Source organism: Equus caballus, chromosome 17 (genome assembly GCF_041296265.1).
Source record: "Equus caballus isolate H_3958 breed thoroughbred chromosome 17, TB-T2T, whole genome shotgun sequence".
NCBI lineage: Eukaryota > Metazoa > Chordata > Mammalia > Perissodactyla > Equidae > Equus > Equus caballus.
Genome location: NC_091700.1, coordinates 63909003 through 63932721, shown reverse-complemented (window position 1 = coordinate 63932721; position 23719 = coordinate 63909003). Strand labels below are relative to the sequence as shown.

The 23719-nt window shown below is 35.5% G+C and overlaps 1 long non-coding RNA gene across 2 annotated transcripts in view; it reads left to right on the top strand.

The window, feature by feature from the left end:
• Positions 1 to 326: 326 nt before the first annotated feature.
• Positions 327 to 23719, top strand: part of LOC111768689 (uncharacterized) — a 43404-nt gene continuing 20011 nt past the window's right edge. For both annotated transcript variants that reach the window (XR_002801162.2, XR_011428001.1), the window contains exons 1-4: positions 327 to 525; positions 11424 to 11585; positions 12239 to 12283; positions 15026 to 15186. This is a non-coding gene — a long non-coding RNA (uncharacterized lncRNA). The remainder of the gene's footprint in view (positions 526 to 11423; positions 11586 to 12238; positions 12284 to 15025; positions 15187 to 23719) is intronic.

Genomic DNA, 23719 nt, shown 5'->3' with positions numbered 1-23719 from the left:
TTGGATAACTTTATTATCATTGGGTGGATCAGAGGTTTTTGGTTAGCTGATTTTAGCCAAATTACATTATTCTATTTTTGTTTTAAGACTGATGCCCTCATTTTCCTTATGGGAATCAGCTCACCCTGTCCATGTGGCTTCAGGGACTGAACCAACTGTGAGGACTAACTGTGTTAGTTCATAAAACTAAGAGAAAAAGAGCATTGCTTTCAGTTTGGCCAACCGACCTGTTCAGGGGTAAGGAAACCAAATATATTTAATTGTCCATCCAGAAGAGGTGTAGTTATTATTAGTAGTAGTAGTCCTAGAATTTAGAGTTTTGAGAGTTTCTGCAAACATATTGCTGCCAAGAGAGATGAACCTACTTCATAATAGTCAACTCCAGGAAGAGGATCTGAGCATTAGAAGACTAAAACTTGTCTGTGGTGATATTATTGGAGCTTTGTGGCAAACCAAGCCTGAATCCTGAAATCTCTGGACTTTGCAGTTATGTGAAATAAGATATTTCCTTAATTTTCAATCAAGGTAGACTGGCTTTTCTTTTAACTGATACTAAAAACTTCCTTAGAATGGATACATGGAAATTTTACTTTCTAATCTTTGTGTCTTAGAGAATATCTTCATTTCGTCTTCTGACTTAATTGAGAGTTTAGTAATATCCTCCGATCAAAATTTTGTTCTTCCCGAATTTTAAAGACATTTATAATTAGTCTGGAAATGGAGGGAAATACTTGGGTTAAATTTAATTGCTCCAGTGTAGAGGACCTGCTTTAAAAAATCTGGAAGACTTTTCCATGTATTTTTTTCTCCTTGAAATTCTGAAATAAAGTTTTCAGTAATGAATTGTTTACACTCATCCTGCTTGCCCTTCTGCATGCCATTTGAAATTAAAGACCCCTGTTTTCCTTCAAGTCGGAGAAATTCTTGATTAAAAAAATTCCTTTTTTTTTGGTTTTGGTCTCACTTTCTGAGTTACGTATTTTAATTTCTGGTTTGATTCTCTCTTGCCTTTTCTTTCTTTTTGACTTACCCCATGTTTCTTTTTGCAATATATTCTTGGAGGTTTCTCCAAATTCACAGTCGAAATCACCCTGACGACTGCATCATTCTTTTTTAGGATGGTGGTTAAATATTTTTATGTACCCTTAAATTGCATTTTCTATTCCAACCACATCCCTCTGCTGGACCACTCAGCTTGTTTCTCCCAGTACAAGATTTAGCCTAGACAACCTGTATATAAAATGCTCTTCTACTTTTACATAATTAATTCCTACTTGACCATCATATTTCAAATAATATAGCACATTCTCAGGGAATTCTTCTTTAATTCTAAGGATGTTTTTGCTGTTGTTAAATCTGTTACTTTATCTTCATTGCATATAACTCTTTTTAAATGTGTTAATGTGGTTATTTAATGATTTTTCTTCAACTAATTTTGCACTTCAGAAGAAAAATGACATGTCTGATTACAGACTATTGTAATACCAGTCTGGAATGTTATAGATGTATGTGTAATGGATGAAGGAATGAATTGTGACATGGGGAAGAAAGTTCCTTTTTTATTTCAGCCTCCTGTTCAGTTCTTGTTCTGTTCTTCTTAAAATAAATACTCTTTAGGGATCTCTGTCATTGTTATGGTTAGTGATTGATTTCTTAAGCCCCCAGCTTCACAGTCCCCATTAATGGAATGTTTGTATTTTTATTTTTTAATACTGAGATATTTTCTCAGTAACTATCTAGAAGCTAGATAGAAGCTTATCTAGATTTTCTTTGTATTCCAAACTGTGATCTCAGTATCATTCTTGTTATCATTTTTAATTTCTCTCTCTTTCCTCTAAGCATGGTATGCCTGACTTCATCTTTCCACAAATGATGTGAGGAATTCTTCATTGGCTATTCTTACAGTAGCTTTATCATCAAGGGGTCAAAGTTCAGTCTGAGAACATTGTCTTGATCACCCATGATGACGCTTGTAGTAGCACGTCTCCTCATTTGTAGAATGTGTAGCTGCCATTTTTACATTTCTGAATTATGACTGCGTCTCGCAACATGTGCATTTGTTGATCTCATAAATCTTTCTATATATCTCATATAAGCTTCGCAGAAATGAGGAATCTGAAATTCAGAGAATTTAAGCAAACTCCTCAATATCCCTCAGTTGATAAGTGATTGAGCTAGCTTACTCATGCAAGTCTCTTTAGAATGGAAATCAATTTGGAAATCAAAGTTTGCCTGTGTCACTTACTGCCCTGCTTAAATTCTTCCGTTGTTCCCTATCACCTAAAAGGTTAAGTCTAAATTCTTACGCGTGGTACATAAGCCCTTTCATGAATCGGCCCCTTTTTATAGGTCCTGCTTCATTTCTTTCTATTTTACACCACAAACTTCTTACAAAATGCTTCACACAATATACCATTTCACAGTTCTTTTCTTTTATTCATATGGTTTCTTTTGACAGAAATGCTGGCTCCACATTTTTCTTCAAGCTTTATAGTTCTCTTTCTTCAAACCTCGGCTTATTTCTGCTCTTGATGCTTTCTGAGAATGCCTGGGTGGTTTAAGTGTTCTTCTTCTGTGCTCCACAGCCCTCTGGACGTTTGCCATCTTAAGTGTACTATATTACATAGAAGCCAGGGATATTTTGTTTTGTCTTCTCCACCAGGATGTAAACTACTTGAGGAGAGCACCTCTCTTTTTATCGTTTCAGGATTACTATTTTACCAGGCTTGTTATGTAATTGATATAAAATACATAATATATTGAACTAAATTATTTAATAAAACCTGAAGCAAGGAAGGGAAGACAGAGTCTGACTAGGGGAAAAAGGGACTGGATTATAGTTAGCATGAGTCTAGTTAATTTGTATGTTAATTAGAGGTGGAGGAGTCCTACTGGAGGGGGGCATATTTTCAAAATTTTCAAGAAAATCATCAATTTCAAAGTGACGTAATACTGATGATGATGAAGATGATGATAACTTTTACTTAATACTTACTTATTCTAGGCTTAACTGGTAATGTATTGAGTAATGTATTTCTTACAACAGCATGCAACAGAGGCACACTGAATATCCCAATTTGCAAGTGAGGAAGTTGAAGAACAGCAATGTTAAAAAAATTATGGAACAATGCAGGTTGAGTAAATGATGAAAATGGAGACCAAAACAGTGCATTCTGACCCTCCACTCCACAAATAGGCTATTCATGGCTACCTAGTGGCCACAACACCAGAGCTTTAGTGTGTCAATTTACGTATAAGATTAACTTTAACAGAGATTTCTAGCATGATGACAATAACTTGAAGAAGTCAGATAAGATTAGTGCTCCCAGTGATCAAAGCAAAACTGAAACAAACAATTTCAGAAGGTCTAAACTCTATGTTCAGAAAATTGTTACAACTGAGAACTGTATGCTTTCATGGTATATTAAGAGAATTGTTATAACAAATGTAATCACAAGAGGGCATTTTCGTAGTCCAATGGAGTTCTCTTTGGAGAATAGACTTAGCTTTGGAAGTCAGTGGGAAGTAAGAATATTAGAGGTGAGTCTTATTTATTATTTGGTTGCTTAGCAACTGAACCTTCTTAGAATTGGTAAATTCCTATTTTCCAAATCTCGGCTGGTTACAAAGCCTGTTACTATCAAGGCTAAAAATGCTTGCCCTCATGGAAGCGGAGGCATAGGTTCATGGCATTGGCTTGAGTAATCAGGTACAGGTAGTTAAATGTTTTAATTTGGTGATAGTGACAGAAGGAATCAAGGAGAATGGAGAATTTTTTCTGATAGTAATAGCCTTGCGTTTCGGGGAAGTACCAGGTATCATACCAGCTGTGGCCTCTGCTGAATTATCAGCTGTAGAAGTGACAACACGCAGCCTTCAGCAGTAGCAACTCACTGATTTGGTTCTATTGTGTGAGTGGAATTGTGATTCTGCCTGCATTCTCTCTTTTTTATCTCCATATTCTGAATATGTTTTTCTACTCTACTTTGATGTTTTGTAAACTAGTATTATTTTAATGCATTCATTTTCTTCAAAAATCAGTCTGAATTTATTACCATTGCTAGTGTGAAACAACTGTGACTAATATAGACACTGAAACTAACAGATTCTCCGGTAAATTGGGGAATCAAGAACTGATTTTCTAGTTTGCATAAGAATGAAGGAAATAAAACAATCTAGTCAATATTATAGGCTGAGGCTATGGCAGCCAGTGGCAAAGTATATAATTAACATATAACTTATTACCTACCATGACATTAAACTTTTGGGGAATAGAGTTGTTACTGACATAAAATCTGAAAGTCGTAGGGAAAGGTGACTGCTTCTCATGGCAGCTGATGACTTAAAGACAGAAGATGAACTCAGATTTCTAACTTTACACCTCAGGGCATGAAGTCGGTTTCAGGATTTTATGATTGTGCTAAAATAATTGTGAGGCTCTTGTAACTATTTGTCGGCGAAAACTAGGGTTCAAAACAAAAGAAATCATCCCTCAGAAAGTGATCCTAGCAGTTGCTATATCCTTGAGGCAGTCTGGAAAAAAGAAATCATTTTAGTTATGTTCCCAGAGAACACTTATTCTAAGGAATCAGTAAATAGGTATTACAAGGTGAAAAGGAGATCTTGAATAGACATAGAATTTAAAAGTGCAGGAAGGAGCCGTCACCACCAGGGCTGGAAGAAAAGTGGGAAGATATTAGGGTTATTAAAACCTAGAAGCTTGCAAGAGGAGCCCCTACACAGGGAGGACTCCAACCTCTCAACCCGAGCTGGCGCTTTGTTAGTGCTGCTGCCTGCGGAGACCAGAAGACAGTCCCCTTGAAGCTGATGCTCAGATATTTGAAGTCCGGCTGGGCCTGTCACCTTTGAAGGGGCAAAATGAAGCTGATACTGGGAGAGTAGAAAACAACAAAACTGGAACTAAATGCAAGTGCGAAGTAAAAAATCACGAAGATGATGCTGGTAGGAAGGAATAAATCTCCTCAACTACCGCCTTCTCTTGTCTAATCTCTTACTAGCACCCCCTATTGATGAAACCTACCATGGAATCAGCTGGCGAAAAAACAAAAACAAAGCAGCTCTGAGTTTCCAGTACACCAAGCAGAGTGTAAAAGGGTGGATGTTGGGGGCTGGCCCGGTGACAAAGTAGTTGGGTTCGCGGGCTCCGCTTCGGTGGCCTGGGATTTCGCCAGTTCTGATCCTGGGCGCAGACCTGGCACCACTTATCAAGCCATGCTGAGGCAGTGTCCTGCATAGTGCAACTAGAAGGACTTACAGCTAGAAGATCCAGCTAGGTACTTGGGGGCTTTGGGGAGAAGAAGAAGGAAAAAAAGAAGATTGGGAACTGATGTTAGCTCAGGTGCCAATCTTACAAAAAAAAAAGGGTGGATGTGGAACTGTGAGACCAAGGCTGAGTAGACAGCACATATGACGACTTACTGTGTTAACTGAATTTGCCACTTCTTGTATGTGAAAATTAATTGATCAGTAAAGAATGGAGATCTAAGAAGTAGAATGCAGAAAATGTGTGGACTGAGGGAACTTCCCACCTTTCCTTTTGGCCTTTTTGGATTTGGAAGATGTAATATTACTTATTTCAGTACACTTCTCTTACTCGTTTACCAGGTGATCCAAAAACCTACCAACCCCGAATATTGCCAAGGACAAGAAAACAAGCTCCACTTGGTCCAAAACACAAAGCAAGTAACTCTTAAGAGGTATTGCAAGAATGGACTGCTTTATGGAAGATAGAACAAGCCTCATTCTTAAAATCATAGAGAAGACTCTTTGGAGAAATACTGCTTGACTGACTCCCTTCTGAACTCCGAATGAAAAGGCCAATGATTGATTAGGCAGAACTTTCATGAGATTATCTGATCATCTGCACATGCATTACAGTGCATCACTATAAGGCTTGCATTGCAGATTAGAAGTGGGATTTTGGAACAAGGCAGGAATAGGCTCTGAAGGGAAGGCTAATTTGCATGAGCAATTGGATCACCCTTCAGAATGTCAAATGTTTATCCCTGCATGTCTCTCGGTCCACACCTATAAAGCAAGAAGGTCATTGTGGCTTGAAGGGAGTAAAGCAAGAGAAGGAGGGGGAGACTTTTTAGCTGAGTCCACTGTGTCCAGTATTTGTTCTGGCCAAGGCCTATTAGATGTGATAAATTCTCTGGATTCAGTTAGTTTATGAAACAGATCAAACGTACATTTGTTTTCAGATAATTTGAAAACAAAAGTCAAACAAAGAGCTGTAATTGTTCAACTCCTTAGCTAATCTCTGGGCCTTCAAACCTACATTAACGATGAGAAGCCTGCTTAATTAGTACCATCTCCCAAATGAGACATCCTTTCCAATTCTCCTCTCTATGGCCGTGAAGGACAGTGGACCAGGGAAGTCTTCCTGAGAGCAGACCTGGGGCAGGCTGACTGGCTAAACAAATGAATTATTCCACTACCAAGTGAGGACGATCTTTTTAAATAAATGTTGATTTGTAGGGAATGCTCTGCCACTTGTATGACATGACCATCTTTCCTTTCTCTTTTTTTCACAATTGTACCATTGTATTGTAATGGTTTTAATGGGGTTGATAAATTTATCCACTTGATATATATGCCTTAGTTTCTTTTTGTATCATCGTTTTTAGTCAATTGAACAAGAAATCTGCTTTGAATTTTGGGCAACTTGGCTGAGGCCCGTTTAACTAACCAACTTCTCCATAGACAGGGGGATAAGATTGCTCTGAGGATTAAATGTAACAGAGCACTTATCATAGTTCTGAGCAACAGTAAGCAGTAAGTCAGTGAGAGTTGACAAATAGAAATGGCAAGCAGTAGTATATATTGGAGTATATGAGGAAGCCATTTGGTGTAAACCTAATTCAACTTGACTCTGTTTTTTCCAAAAGGGCCTGACTGTGCCTGTTGAGCATGCATTGTATATCTGCTTTAAACGTTTCCTATGGCAAGAACAAATGGCCTTAAGATAAAGGTGCAACTTCCCCCCACACTGGAATTTCCTTAAGGATAAGCATCTTTCCTTAGGCTAGGAACTGATTGCTGCGCTCTCCTTTGACTACCCAGCTCACCTGTGACCACCCAGCTCGAGACAACAGACCTGCCACCCTGCTGTGTCCACCGAGACAGCAGACCTACCTGCTGTGTCCATCAATCGCTGTGCCAACAGAGCAGGCTCACGACTATTGTAAAAGGGACATTTCAATCATATGTGAAACATTCTCTTTGGGGGTATGTAACCACTCTGTGCACCCCACTTCTTTGGTGCCCTTTCTTCCTTCGGGAAGAAAGGCCCTGGGCCATGGTCCTCACATTTTAGCTCAGAATAAACTCACTCAAATTTTCATTTATAGATTGGTTATGGATTATTTTTGTCGACAGAGTTATAACAAAAATAAAGTATATTTATACCTGCAGCTCTTCAATTTAGTCCCATTTTTAACGTGTGAGTTACCCTCTGCCATAGCAGCATTCCCTGATATCTTTGTCTCTCTGTCTGCACTTCTGCTCCTTTGACTTTTCTGACTAGATAGCTCGCTTAAACTATCAATAGGCAAAGGAATCAAACTTCAGTTTACCTTGTACATTGGACTGCTCACTCCTCAGTATCTGAGTCAGTTTCTTCATATCCTGTCTCATTTTTATCATGCCCACCCATTATCCTCATCATAAGGGCTGCTTTTCTCATATTCTGACATATTTCTTTCCATAGCCTTCAAAATTTATATTGATAATCAATATAATATTGATATCAATATACATTGATACAAAGGAGACTCAGCATGAAGGAACAAAGCGTATAGGAGGGGAATCAATAGAGACAGAGCCTGGTCACCAAACTACTGAACAATAGGATTTTAGCAAACAAGCCGTGAAATGGGTATTGGGAGGGATAAGGAAGGAGCAGGAGGAAGGAGAAACATTTATTTAGCTGATCATATAAAAAGGGCTACTCTACATAAGCACAAAAAGAGGCTCGTGAGTAGGAAATATTGCCATCTAGTGTGCACTCATTTCCTGTGTGCCCTTTTTTGCCAGAAAGTATTACTAGTGCACTTTACGGAAGATCCAGGGGCCCTACATTTGCTGAATGTAGATTTATCATTAAATTTCCTATGCTTTAAAAAAATACTCACTGATCTAATCCTATATTATTTTAGCCATATTGAGTATTTCCACATAATGGAAATCATGAACAAAAGAGCATAAAATAAAATATTTCAATAATTAAAAAATAAATAAAAACTCAACCCACAGACTCGATTTATTATTCTTATAATATTACTCTTGAGATTTTCCTATTTTCTCCCTTTAATGATTTAGATACAAATCCTGCTCTGATTCTTTAATGTTGCATTCACGAAAGTGTTTTCACCTGCAATGAAAAAGACAAGTGTGTGTTTTGTATTATATTTTCTTTTTCTACCATTCTGCTAAATAGAATAAAAGAAATGTTTCAAAGGAACTGTTTTTCCAAGATATTCTGTAAAGGAAAAAAGCAGTGTTTTTTTCTTAAAAGTGAGGAATAGAATGCTAAAATTCTTTCTGTGACTGACATTAAAGCGGATGGTATAAATCAATAATTCTTTTTTTGTTTTAAGACAGTTCTTTGGAAATAGAGACATGGTATGAATAAAACAAAATTCCATTTTTTCTGCTTGTATAAGACTTGCAATTAGCTCACATTTGTCAATTGCTAAATGATAGGAATTTAAGATATACTACTTTTAACATTGAGCTAACCTATTATGTTTAGATAAATTTTTTAAAATTATAAAATTTTTTAAACAAAAACATACTTTCAAAGACAAATAATATGTCATTGCTCTTTCCATCCTCATCTTTCTTTTGGATTTAATTTCTTTTGGAAGCACATTTTAAAATAATTCTTTTGATTGAAATATCTGTATTTAATTATTAATCTTGAGGAATATTTAAAAGGGAATAGGTTTCTTTATTTGATATCATATTGAAGATATTATTCCATTTTTGTCTTGTCTCTGGTCTACAAAAAATATACACTTTGAGTCAACTTGTTGATCCATTTTTGGAATAAATCTTTTCTTTCTAGTAGGTTCTAAGATTTTCTTTTCATCTTTGTATTCTGCAGCTTCACTACCATATGCCTAAAAATTGATTTCTTTTTTATTTATACAGATCAGAACTTTGTGTGATACTTCAATCTCCACAATCTGAGTATTGATAATGATTTGATGGCTGAAAATGTCTGTGATGTTCACTTACTCATCCTAGAATACCCCACCCTGACCCTACACATGGAAGATAAAGATCTTCAAAAGCGTCTATATGAAATTTGGGTTTCAATATTTGACATAATTGTGAGAGATTTGTAAGGTAGAGGTAAAGTGGAGATCATCTGCGTGTTCGTTTAGGTTCCTTCTACTAATGAAGAAGATGAAGAAAATGTTTGGGGTCTGCCCTGTGATGTAGTGGTCAAATTTGGCAGGCTCTGCTTTGGTGGCCCATGTTTGTGGGTTCGGATCCTATGGACCTATGCCACTCATCAAGTCATTGCTGTGGCGGTGACCTACACACAAAATAGAGGAAGATTGGCACAGATGTCAGCTCAGGGCCAGTCTTCCTCAAGCAAAAAGAGAAAGATTGGTAACACATGTTAGCTCAGGGCCAATCTTCCTCACCAAAAAAAGATGAAGAAATATTAGTTAATACTACAGTTTTATTCAAACGTTCCTTCCCAGTTTCCTAGATGTCAAGAGGCTGTTGCATTTGGCAGTTCTGATGACTACAGCTTCTTGATTTTGACTTCCTTATCACTTGATAGAAATATCTTAATGTCTTATTTGTTAGATTAGATTTCATTTGAATTTTCAGTAGAGATACTGCTATCTTTGGAAAAGTTTTATGTTATACCTGAATACCACTTTAATATTGACTCTATTTTTCATATCCTTCACATTTACCTTTTTTGCTTAAATATATTAATTTTGAACTTATAGAATTTTTACTAATTGTTATTAAACTGTGTTTTGCGTATCTTCCATTCCTCAGTTGTAACTGGAGTTCCTCTAGAAGTGTTCGTGTAGCTTTCTCCTTATTAGCTGGATCTTTGTTTACCCTGGTTCATTACTTTGTATCAAGTGGGACCTTAATAAAACTTAGTAACTTTCCAATTCCATAATTGCTGGGAAATATGTTTCTAAAGATCTGTTTAAAATACAATTAGAATTAAGGTTTAACAGCCCCAGGTGAATTACCAGGACTAAGACTGAAAATTTGCTTGTCTCTTTTGTTCATTTTTTCATTCAACACATATTTATTGGGCAGCTACTATGTGACCAGTGTCCTGTCCTAAGCACTGGGGAAACAGAATTGGGCAAAACAAATAAAAATCCAGATGTCCTCTGGGAGATTACCATACAATTTTGGGTCTATACCCTTGGATAAAATTATCATGCAACACTAGTGTAATATTTCTGTATAGGAAGAAGTTACCCCTCTTGCATGAGTTTATGGAGTATTATCTTCCTATTCTTTATAACACGATGCATTCTTATTCCATTTTTAAGGCATGAATCCAGTATCAAATCTTATATGCAGCCTACTGATTCCCATCCTGAGGGAAGCAACCGTCTCCCTAATGTGCTATTACTGTACCATATGGTCCCCTTAAAAATCCATCTAACATATTGCATTGCACTTTATTTATTTATTTTTACCTCTTTTGATAGGTCCTAAAACGTAAAGCTTGTCAATGATTTGCCTATTTTTATTTCCCAGAAGCACAAGGCATAGTGTGGGGCACATTTTGGATTATGTAGTAAGATAATGTTTTATTAAAAATGAATGAGTGAGTGGCGTACAAAATGTTGGTAGTCCAAAGGCTTTCTAAGCTGTTTTCTTACCTCTTTGTACTTGAGTGATATTGTAACTTATTGGATATGTTTCATTCATGTTTTGTTAAAGCATTTCACTAATAAGTGAAATTATAATTTTATTCTGTAATGGAAAATAGTTGCATTTTTGGGGATTTTTTTTTGGTATAAAACTGAGTGTCATGTTGAAATCATATAATCCTTCTATTGAAAACAACAGGTGTCTTATTACTAGGAACTAGAATTGAATAATTGTGTCCTAGATAGATTGTCATAAAGGCTGCTTCTCTTGGTACACGTTAAATGTCTAAGTTCTTCAGGAGTGAGAGATATCAAAGATAGGATGGGAGGTAAGAAGTAAAGGATCCAGGGTAGGATATCTTTTGTTTTTTAACTTGGCCTCTTAAGTGAAATAAACATGTTAGTTGCTGTGCACAAGTTATCCTTTAAAAACCAGCCTCTTAAGTACTTGACCTCATTCACTTGGTGATGGCTGTTATTCTTCAGTAAAACTTTCCTAAAAATTCCTCTTCTTTTCAACTGTTCCAGGAGGAAGAAAGGAAAAGTTTTTATTCGTGCTTGATTCTCTTTGCACTGCTGCTGGAGTGGTGGTGGCATGGAGTAAGAGATCCCCAGGGAGACATTCAGGAATCGATGATCAAGGTCATGTGGACCAGGAGCCCTTCCTTATCAGGAGATTCATCTTGCAGAGTGAGTTTGGAGTTTCTGGTGTTTTCTCAATTCGAGAAAGTGAAAGCTCTTTAACTGCTGGCTTATAATCCCACCCAGAACCAGACCTTTTAAAAATTGAGTGTATGTCTACAAGGTGAAGGGGAGTATTTAATGATGAGTATCAGTGCCTCAAGGAAAATTGTCAGAGCAGATGATTTGCTCACCACGAAGTGCACACACATCAGTGAGTGTTCTGAGAGCCAGAACTGACAAGCTTTACTTATTGTCATAAGTGATTACTAATTAACAGTTTGCTTGAGTAGAACTCACCATGACAGGCAATAAGGGCTAAATGCAGAAATATATTACTAAACCATACCTTTAGAATAATCTGGGAGTTTCTAAATGGTACTGATGGATCTGGCTGACATTTTCAAAACATTGATATTTTTATAAGATATATTATGAAAATATTAAAAATAAAAAAATTAAAATATTGTAATGAAAATAGTTTTCCTATTTTGTTAAGTATATTTTTCTGTTAAACTATCAAATGAATTTACACTCATGTTTAAACTTATTTTATTTTTATAATAATGTTGGACCTGGCTTAGCACTTAGAGTAGATAAACCCTGTTTCCTTGGTATCCGCGATCATGCAGTCCTTAAAGCTCTTTTTTACTGTGTTTTAGTTACACCTTGTGTTTCAGAAGAGAGACTGGATTGCAAGAGTTCAAGTGAGTGAGGATTTATTTATCTCATACAAAAGGAAATCTCCAAGTGGTACTCTAAGACGGAAACTCTGTCTGAATAATGACAGATAATGGTCTTCTTCTATCTTTTGCTACATTGTCCTTAGCAATGACTGTTGCACTCCCAGTTTTCACCAGCATTCTAGAAAGGAAGAAGGAAAAGCCATCAAGGCTCCAGTTGACCTCTCCTTTCATTCTGAGGGCTAGAGTGAGTCACACGAACACTCTTATGTTCAAAGGGGTTTAAAAAATGTAGGAGGCTTAAAAAATTTTTCCAGCCTCTATTTTAGAAGCAGGGTAAAAAGCCATTTGCTATTGAGTGGGCCAATGGACACTATCTGTCACGCTTTCTACAGAAATCTCACTGTATTGTTGTCATCTCAAGCCTATGGCTGACTTTTCTTATTCTATATTTATTTATGTATATTTTTCTATATTCTGTATTCATTCTATATTTACTAATTCCTCTGCATTAAAATGCATTTCAATGCTATCACTTTGTAGTTGCAATGGTAATGCATATTACTAACATTTCAATTAAATACCCATGGAGTTAAACAAAAACTTTAAAAAAATGGGCATTGAGATAAATGATAACTTTAGATGGTGTATCTTAGAAAAAATTTACCAGTGGCAGGCTTTGTGATGGTTGAAAACCTGATTTTCAGCCTATGCGCTCTCTGCAGTGTGGGGAGAAAAAGCAGCCTGGCAGCCAGATTTTCTTCTTCCGTCAGTGAGGTCTCATTTTTCAGCATCTGTTCACAGAGTACAATGGACGTGTAATGTGACTCGAGGTAGAGGGAAATGGACAGGGCCAATTTTGTAACGTCATGTATAGTTGTTATTTGTCAAGAAGCAATATGTGGAAGGTGAGGTCAATATGCTCACAGTGAGAGACCAATGCTGGTGATTTCTTCTTTCTTATACTGTACTAGGAAAAAAATTAACTGTAAGTTCTTTTTTAAGCATTCCCATACTCAGAGAATCTGGTAGCAGAATGCTCCAAGACCTCATTTCAGAAGATGTGGCTTCCAGGTCCTGAATGCCTTCCAGGGCCGGAGCATTCCCTAGGGAGTGGGCCATTTGCACTCGAGAGCAATGCCATTGAAGAGTGGAATATACACGTGGGGCTAAGAACCACCCATACTTCTGGTTTTCTGCAAGACACTGACCTGGAAATATGGCTTTCCAAATAAATTTATATACAAGTCGTAGTACTAATGTAGAACTAAAAACTCAAATACATTTGTGGCTAGACAGTAAATTTCTCATTTTGTCAAGGGAGCCATGACAACTTACTTCTTAAAAAAATTTGTTGGGGTAAATGAAGAAGTAAAGTTTTAAGTCTCTGACAGAATATCTAGAGAGAGAAATGAGATTACTTGTTTCTCATCTTTTAACTTCATATAACAGAGTTAGAGAAAACACATTGTCCCTCCGCCTCCAGTAACATTTGGAAAGTTTAGTGTCCTAAATGTTCCTTCATTCATTTGGTCAGGGTATTATTAAGAGTTATTTGTGGGGCAGGCCCAGTGGTATAGTTGCTAAGTTCACATGATCCACTTTGTTGGCCCAGATTCGCAGGTTCGGATCCTGGGCATGGACCTACACACTGCTCATTGAGTCATGTTCTAGTGGCATCCCACACACACAAAAATAGAGGAAGATTGGCAAAGATGTTAGCTCAGGGCCAATCTTCCTCACCAGAAAAAAAAAAAAAGAGTTATTTGTTTTTGAAACATAAATTGGTCATAAATTGAAGCTAAGAAATCATACATGGCCCATATACTTATTCTGTCTATATAATGTAAAAAAATGAGCCAACATTTTGATTTTAAAAGACATCAAATAAAAATCAACATTTCTGATTTTTCTTTCAGAATCAGTAGCTGACTGTGCTAGTTGCACATTTCTGCATAGCAGTGTTAGCTGCAGTTGAGAAGTCTCAGTCTCCTGCAGATTAACATGCATTTTATCACATAGGTGATCCAATCCTTTATGTTACCTTTCTGGCCCCTGTAGAAGCATACCTGAATACGAAAAATAAAATTAAAAAGAGAGATAAATAGGATGGACTAAAATGAGTTTGGACTATCCCAAAACTACACATAGAAGGGGCCGTTTGATTAGTCACACTATTCTTCAGAATGTGCAGTAGATTGGAATTAGAGAGTACAATATTAATGAAAAAAAAATGTGGTCTTGTTTGATTTGTTCTCTTTCTTCTTTGTGTGTGTATGTGTATTTATAGTTATTCTGTCGTTAGATGCATTTGAATATTGTAGATATCTCTATATAAGACTTTTATTTCTTTATGGTATCAGTTCTCTACTGTAAGCAATAATCGCATAAGTATACACAATGGCTAATTTTATGTGTCAACTTGATTAGACCATGGTACCTAGTTTTTGGTCAAACATCAATCCAGACATTGTTACAAAGGTATATTTAGATATAATTAACATTTAAATCAGAAGACTGAGTAAAGCATGTCACCCTCCATAATGTGGGTAAGCCTCATTCAATCGGTTGACAGCCTTAAGAGAAAAGATTGATACAAGGAAAAAAGAATTCTGTTTTCCAATGCGTAAAATATCACGATGTGTTTATCTGGTCTCTCAACATTCTAGTTGCTTCCAGTTTCTGTCTGCTATTAAAATAGCTGTTATTTTTATCCACATCTTTGCACACATCTTTTTGTGAATATCTTTCTTCATTTCTCGTTAGTAAATTTCTATTTGGGAAATCATAGCATCATAGAACATATCAAGGCCCAAGATTACTAAAAGAAACCCCTGCAAGTTTTCCAAAGTCGCTGTACTCTCTCATGCTTCCACTTGCATCTTTGGGAATTCCAGTTGGTCCACATGGTCTCTACACTTACAGTGGTAAGTATTCTGATCCATCAAGAAGGCATGCATTTCCATTTATTTCAAGGTTCTCTAATTTCTTTCAACAATATTTTGTAGTTTAAAATGTAAATATCTTGCACTTATTTTTTAAAATTTATTCCTAGCTATTTTATAATTTTTGATGTTATTGGAATATGATTTTTTAAATTTCATTTTTGTAGTATTCATTAAAGGAGTATAGAAATACAATTAATATGTGTATATTAATCTTGTATCTTTCAAACTTGCTGAACTTGTTCGTTAGTTCTAATATTTTTCTAGTAGATTTATTAAGATTTCTTTATATAAGACCATGCCATGTATAAATGGAGATAATTTTAGTTCTTCCTTTTTAATCTGAATTGCTTTTATCTATCTTGTGTAGGGGAGGAAGACATTTCCTCTACCCACTCTAGGTCCTTCTGGCCAGGCAACGAATTAAATTCACATGAGACAGAATAACAGGAGAAAATTAAACAAAGCTTTAAAGCATGTATACATGGGAGAGGCTCAGGCAAACTGAGCAACTCAGCCAACTGGCTGAGGCTGTCTGTTTAAGTATCTTCAGCTGCAGACAAAGAGGACATTTAGGGTAGTGGTTTGGGTCTTCAAAGGGGAGGAAGGCAACCCACATGGAAATGGAAAAGCAAATGTTAGGTAAATATAACTTTGGTAAGAGTGAGTTTAGCAAGGATCCTCCCAGTCTACAGGAACCCAAAGTTATCTATGGTGATGGCCTGTCCTGGGGACAGGCTTTTATTTTAAATTCCTTTTAGGTAGTTAGGGGGGAAAGATGGAATGTTCTTGCTGAGTCTGAGCCTTTATTGTCTTCAGCTCGAACTAGTCTGCATACCAGAGTCGCGCATCTTGGGGCGCCCTGCCCTGGACCCCATCACTTGCCTAATTGCCCTGGTTAGAACCTCAAGTACATTGTCAATTGGAAGTAGCCAGAGGTGACACTTGTTCCTTGTCTTGTTCTTGATCTTAAGGGGAACAAATTCTATCTTTATCCATTATGTATTATGTTTCGTTTCTTGTGGGTTTTTCATGGATTCTCTTTATCAAGTTAAGGACATTCCCTTCTATTACTAAATTCTGAGTATTTTTATCATGAAAGAACATTAAATCTGTCAAATCCTCTATCTTAAATGAAATCTTTATTGAGATGATCGATTAGTTTTTGATCTTTGTTCTTTTAATATGATATATTATTATGCTGATTAATTTTGCTATGTTTTGCCACCTTGCATTCCTGGAATGAATCTTATTTGGTCATGTTGTATAATTCTTTGTATATTTTGCTGTATTCAGTTTGCTAATATCTTGTTGAGGACTTTTGTTTCTATATTTACAAGGGATATTGGTCCGTAGTTTTCTTTTCTTATGATGTCTATGTCTGGTTTTGGTATCAGGGTAATACTGGCCTCATAGAGTGAGTTGGAAAGTGTTCGCTCTCTTTTTATTTTTGGAATAGTTTATAAAAGATTTGTAGTAATTCTGTTTTAAATGTTGGTAGATTTTATGAGTGAAGCTACCTAGACTGGGGATTTTCTTTGTTGGAAGTTTTTAAATTACTAAGTCAATTTTTCTGCTTGCTATAGAACTATTCAGATTATCGTTTTTTTCTTCAGCCATTTTGGTAGGTTGTGTTTTTCTGGAAATTTTTTCCATTTTATCCAAGTTTCTAGTTTGTTGGCATTCAGTTGTTCATAGTATTCTCTTATAATTTTTTTTTATGTCTATAAAATCTGCAATGATGTCTTTTCTCTCATACCAGATTTTACTAATTTGTGTCTTCTGGGGATTTTTTTGGTCAGGTTACTAAATTTTTTCCTGTATTTAGATACATCTATTGTTATATCTTTCTGAGGTATTGACCCTCTTATCATTGAAAAGGTCTTTCTTGGTCTCTAGTAACCATTTTTTGTCTTTAAGTATATATTTGTCTTGAAGCCCAACTGCAATAACAATTGCTACTCTACTCTCCTTGGTTTACTTTTTGCACATATATTTTTTTCCATCCTTTCACTTTTGATCTATTTGTATCTTTGAATGTAAAGTGTGTCTCTTGTAGACAGCATATACTTTGGGTCATATTTTTTAAAAAACCTGTTTTATAAGTCTCTGGCATTTGATTGGGTGTTTTAATCCATTTACATTCAATGGAATTTCTAATAAGGTAGTATTAACATCTGAAACTTAGATATAATTTTCTACGTGTTTTATGATACTTTTGTGCTAAATCTGGGCTGGATGATGATAACTATTCATTATCTGGAGTTCTTTGTCTTTGAGTTTATGCAGTCACTGATGGACTTTTGGAGTTATCATTGCTTACATAGTTAATTTAATTTAGACAGACCAAGAGAATAAAGAAAAAACTTAATTATAAAACTTATAAGGAAATGTAATACCATATAAATGGTCCTTAATTATTTTTTAAAGTTGCTCAAGATTTAACACACATGAAATAAAATAAATTTTAAATCAAATTATAGCATTAAAATTTTTGATTTGCAAATTGCCATGCATGCTTATAGCATCTTTTGTATTGCAAAGTAGAAGGAAATTCAATTTTGGTCTGTTTCTATATATTGGGTGATAATCAGTGAAGGTATAATCAAATCAGTTTAAAGGAATAGTTTTTTTGCACATTCATTATGATGAATTATAAAGCATGAAAGAAAGGTACAGCTTTAATTCAGCTCTCTCATGGTTGAGCATTTTTAAATCAACACAGCCACAGGGTGTTTAATTTTCTCCTTTTGCTATGATTCTTTTCTGCCTTCAGTAAAAATTGCAATTGATAATGGTTATGATAATAGAGACTACGTTTATTGAATTTGTACTCTGATCCAGGCTCTAAGCTATTAGTGTCACATTTTCGTATGTTTGTATGCCTACTTTTCTTAATATTTCTCTGTCTCTCTCCCTAAACTCAGCCTCTTCATTCAGCCATAATAGCTGCTTGTTTATTGATAAGATTTATTTGTGGGGGGAAAAAAGGCAGTCATAAAATAGTGTGTGCTGGAGGTTGAGATTCATTCAGTAGAAGCAAACTTGGACTGTTTTCTACCACAACAGATGTATTAGTCAGTGTTCTCCAAAGAAATGTAACCAATAGGGTGTGTGTGTGTGTGTGTGCGCGCGCAAAGAGATTTATTTTAAGAAATTGGCTTATGCTATTGTAAAGGCTGGCAAGTGCAAAATCTGCAGGGTGGGCTGACAGGCTGGAATCCAGGGCAGAGTCGATACTGTAGTTCAAATCCAAAGGCAGTCAGGCTGAAGACACAGGGAAGAGCCGGTGTTGCAGTTCAAGTCCAAAGGCCATCTGCTTATAGAATTCCCTCTTGCTTAGGGAGGTCATTTTTGTTCTCAGACATTCAGTTGATTGCATTAGGCCTACTCACATTACGGAGAGCAATCTGCTTCGCTCAAAGTCCACCAACTTAATTGTTAATTGAATCCACAAACATCTTCATGGAAACATCCAGAATAATGTTTGACCACATATTTGGACACCATGGCCCAGCACCCCCTGTCAGCTTGGCACCCAACTGCATCTCTGTAAACCATAGTTAATCTTTAAACAAAGATAATGGCAAAGTCACAATTCCAACTAACATGATACAGCTATTCTGCATACAACAAAAAACATACTCTTTGCCTAGAAAAGGATGAAAAGTTCTTGAGTGATGTTTACTGTTCTTGATATCCCATAACTCAAATACTGTGATGCAAAGTTAACAATACTTAAATACTATGATTTAAAGTGAATACATCTTGTGTTATGTGATGGGGGATAAGAGAGGGAAGAAAACAAAGATGTGTACCTAAGTACATATAAAATACGTATCACATATATATCACACACACAGACATACATATCATACAAACATGTTCATAACAAAATAAGGAAGAGATACTTATAACAATTATAGTTGTCATTTCTGTAACTGGCCACGTGATCATGGCTGGTATTTATAACTACCTTCTTCTACTACCCATTCCCTATGCCCTTTGCCTCAGCAAGCACCTCCACTGGTCATTTTTCTTTACCCCTGGCAAAAGAATAGAATTTGGGTACTTATTCTATCATTCACAAAAATCAGTCCCCGATAGATTAAAGCAGTAAGTATGAATGACAAAAGTTAAAAAAAAGTAAAGTAAATAAAGGAAAATATTATAACATTGGAAAAGACTGAAAATTAGACTGCATTAAAATGAAAACATTTTGTTTAGCAGAAGAGAACAAAATAAAAATGAAAAAATGCATATTTACACTACACTTTAAAAAAATTCATAATCTATAATGACATCAAAGTCAACTACATAAACAAAATCAAACAAAATGTAATAAGCCCCAGTATAAAAGTAAGCAAAATAAAAAAACAAATTTCCTGCTTTTAAATTATGAAAAAAACTTCTAGTTCTTTAATAATCAATAAATTGCAAATTAAGACAGGAATGACATTAGATTTTATACCTAATAAGAGTAGAAAAAATTAAAAAGTTTGAAAATATAAATTAGATTATGGAACAAGAAAAACTCTTATATATTGTTGGAAGGTAATTGGTTATAAACGCTTTGAAAAATACTTTGACATTATCTTATAAATTTCAACATACATGCCTTTCAGTCAGGCAATTCCATTCCAAGATACAAAAACTACATGAAGTCTTGCACATGGACATGAAGAGAAATATTAAAGAATGGTGATAAGCAAAATGACTCATAATAGCAAAAAATCTGTAAACAGTGTCCATCAACAGAACAATGCATAAATAAATTGTGATATATTTTAAAAATGAAACATTATAAAGATTGAAAATAAATTAATTGGATTTGTAAGAATGACCTGGATTATTTTAGAAACAAAATTTAGTAAAAAATAAGTCACAAAATGGTACTTTCAGTATGATGTTATTTCATGAGGCTCTAAAACAAGGAAAATGCTTGATGTATTAATTAGAGATGCATACATATGTACATAGCCACACATACTATCAAATATTGAAAGAATGCAAGGAATTGACACGTGAGAAATTCAGGCAGAGAGATGAGATTAAGGCAATGCACACATGTAATTTTTTTGTTTGGTAATGTTTTCTTCTTAAGTGTGTAGTGAATTTAAAGGTGTCCATTTTATTATCCTGTGTCTTGACTTATGTGCACAATACATGCGTTCTTTTTGTGGTCCACGTATTACACAATGAACTGTTTCATAGGAAAACATTAAAAATACAAAGAAAAGAAATAGAATTGGAAAGAGGTGGTCCAGTGTTCCTTATCCGTGTTTCGTACTAATACTTTAAAGGCCAAAACGTGGCATGGGGTATTTTGTAGCCTATACCCCTCTTGCCCCTTTGTGGTTTTAACCCAAGACTGCAGTTCTGGCTGAGAAAGGAAATAAACGAATATTGTTCAACCCACCAATGCCTGAAATTCCCATACATTGAAACTGTGTCCCTTTTGAGGCGAGCCTTGTCTTGCTTTAAAGCCTCGTTTCTAATCATCACGATGTGCCATGTACCTGCAGAACCAGCTGTGGTCAAGTGCTGAGGTCCGCTGAACTCAGAGGTCTGCGCCATCTGTTCAGCCAGCCTGTGCAGCTTGCGTTGCTCAAGCCCGCACCTGTTACAGACCATTCACCTGCCTGCACACACTGCCGCGACAGCTGCATCGAGAGGCTAGTTCTCACTCTGGAGTGTTTTGTTCCCAAAATCTCACTCCTTTTGCCAATTTCTCAAGGTTTCCTTGCCAAGGCACCATGTGTTAGAGTGTGAAGGTAGTAATTTTGCATATACTCCTAAAATTCAAATTTTGAAACAATTAGGAAGTAGATGTAGAATAAGATAGAGACCAAAATATACATGTTATGTTGTATTGTGTTGTTTTGTGTTGTAGTGTTGTTGCTATACCAGACTGCAGCTTGTGCCTAAGACCAAAATGATCTTTTGAACACTCCCTTCCCCACCACTCTAGACTTCGGACCCACTGAACGGGATGAGCAGTTTTCTAGCCAGCTTCACAGAGGATTGAACCCTTCTTTGGATAGGATTGTTAGAGATGTGGAGCAAAAGTCAGTCATATTTTATTGGTGATAATGTAAATTCCTAGAAATATTTTGCAAAATTCTTTGTGATTATCTTATAAACTTAAACATGCACACTCCGTGTATTATGTGAGGACCTTCATAGCAAAATTATACACAAATACACAAGCACACACAAATACATAAATGCCCATGTATACCCCCTACTATAAATAAATGTATATCAGAAATATAGCCTATGTGTGTATATATCTGTGTGACTGTATAGATATGTGTGTGTGTGTGTGTGTGTGTGTGTATATATATATATATATATATATAATGGGAAATTATATGGAGAAGTTGCAATGACACTTCTTAAATTATAGATCATTTTTAATGTGCACTGACATATAATTATTGGATAGAAGTTATCAAATGTACAATGCTGCTCATTTGGTACTGGGGAAAATGATATGTATTGTTATCATGCTCATCAGCTATATTTTTGTCATATTTTATGTGCACAAAAGATTTGCCCAGTCTAGATTGGGATCAGCATGATTTACTTTCAGTGTGAGTTGTGACTCAAGCTCTAAATATTCTTTAATGACTTAAATGTGCCCCACATGTTTGAGGGCTGTAAAAACAATTAGATATAGAGGCATAGATACTGCTTTGAAGAAGCTTGCTGAGAGATAGAAGAGAAGGACCTGAAAACAAATACAATGAAGTTTTATATATTCTATGGTATAAATTTTTATAGGATATACTAGGGGTAGAAAAGTTGATAGGAACAATTTCTATTTGAGAATATTGTGTCAGGAATGGCTTTTAAAATGCATCATAATTTGAACAGAATCACAAACAACGAGATGATTTTCCTAGGCAGACTGATATGTAAAAGATTTTCCAGGAAGGAGATCAGAGGAAGCAAAGACTTTAGAAAATTGAAATAATCAAAAGCACTGAAAGCCATATTTCTGGAAAGACAAAAGTGTTTCACTTCACAGATAGCTTTAAGGAAAGAGCAATCAGAAGTATAGCCAAGTAATTTACATTTCTTTAATATCAGAAAGGAAAATAGCATGACCTAGAATAGTGGCTTTATTTGGACTGCACATTAAAAAGATTTTAACATGTTAAATCTTATATATTAATAGAAATGAAAGTTCATCCATTCACTTTTTCTTAGAAATGCACAAGTAGTAGGGGATTTCATCATGGCTGAGAGAAAAATCTCGTAATTTTGCACTCTTTTAAATCAGATACCCTTTATTTTAATCTTCAAAGCCATTTTGAATTTCGTGCGTTCTAGCTACAAGTGTTTGCCCCTTTGTAGGAAATATTTTTCTTTAGTCTATGATATCTTAATTGAGGTAGAACTTGGCACTCTGTAACAAAACTAGTAATGTTTAGTATGTCCAACCAGCCCCAAAAGCTAACATGTCATTTTCATGGGGACAAAATAAATATTTAAAATATGATTATTTCATTATTATCTATATATTAGCAGTCTCACGGTACAACAGCAAGAAATTTATACTTTCAAAGTGGATGTGAGAAAACACGCGATTTCATGTACAATACTCGACATCATGTAGTGGAATATTTAACAACTTCAAACACAAAATAAGCATAATATAGACAACAATAGTAATAATCTTTGAGAAGAAAGGAGAATAGGTCTCACAAAGCCCATGTGCTTTACTCAGCAGTTTCCTTTTCATCTAGCAGCTTGTGTAATATTTATAAAGCTGAAGAGGTTTGATTTTCTGGCTCCCATTTGCACCACATGGCACATCTCTGGGTAAAAGTTACCCACTGAGAAGGAAGGTTGGCTCTGAGAGATACATCAGTAGTGAGAAGTGAACAGTCTTACTGAAAAGAAATATTTACTTTAAAAATCTAACCAAGCTGTAGTAAAGAAAACCGCAAATGTCGCATCAATTATACCAATCCTAAAGCACAAGAGTTGTTGAGTTGTTAAATATTTTGTGTTTACTAAAGCAACACATTAAGAAAACACTCTGCTTCATTAATTTATTTTTCAAATTGCAACCAGAATAATCTCTCCAAAGATGAAGATTGATTATGCAGCTTTATTGCTTCCGATTTTTCCATAACTTCCCATTGCTCTTTGAAGTTAATCTCTGGCATTCACATACTTTTTTTGTTTTTAATTACTGGAACATTTTGCCTCTAATTTCATGTAGTAAATCTAGCGATCTCACTTCCTCAGGGATATCTCCCCTGAACCTTTGTAGACTAGGTAATTTCTCCCTATCAGAAAATCTCAGGGTCTCTCTTTTTCCGTTTTGAAAACATTCATCAATTATAGATACTTGTCCCATGACTCTCTTCTTAACCGAGGCTGTAAACTCCCTGAGGTCAGATACAATGATTGTTCTAACCAAACTGCTATTTAATGAATGAATCGGTACCTAAATAATGAGATAAATAATTTTTATACCTTTGATTTAAAATATCACCAA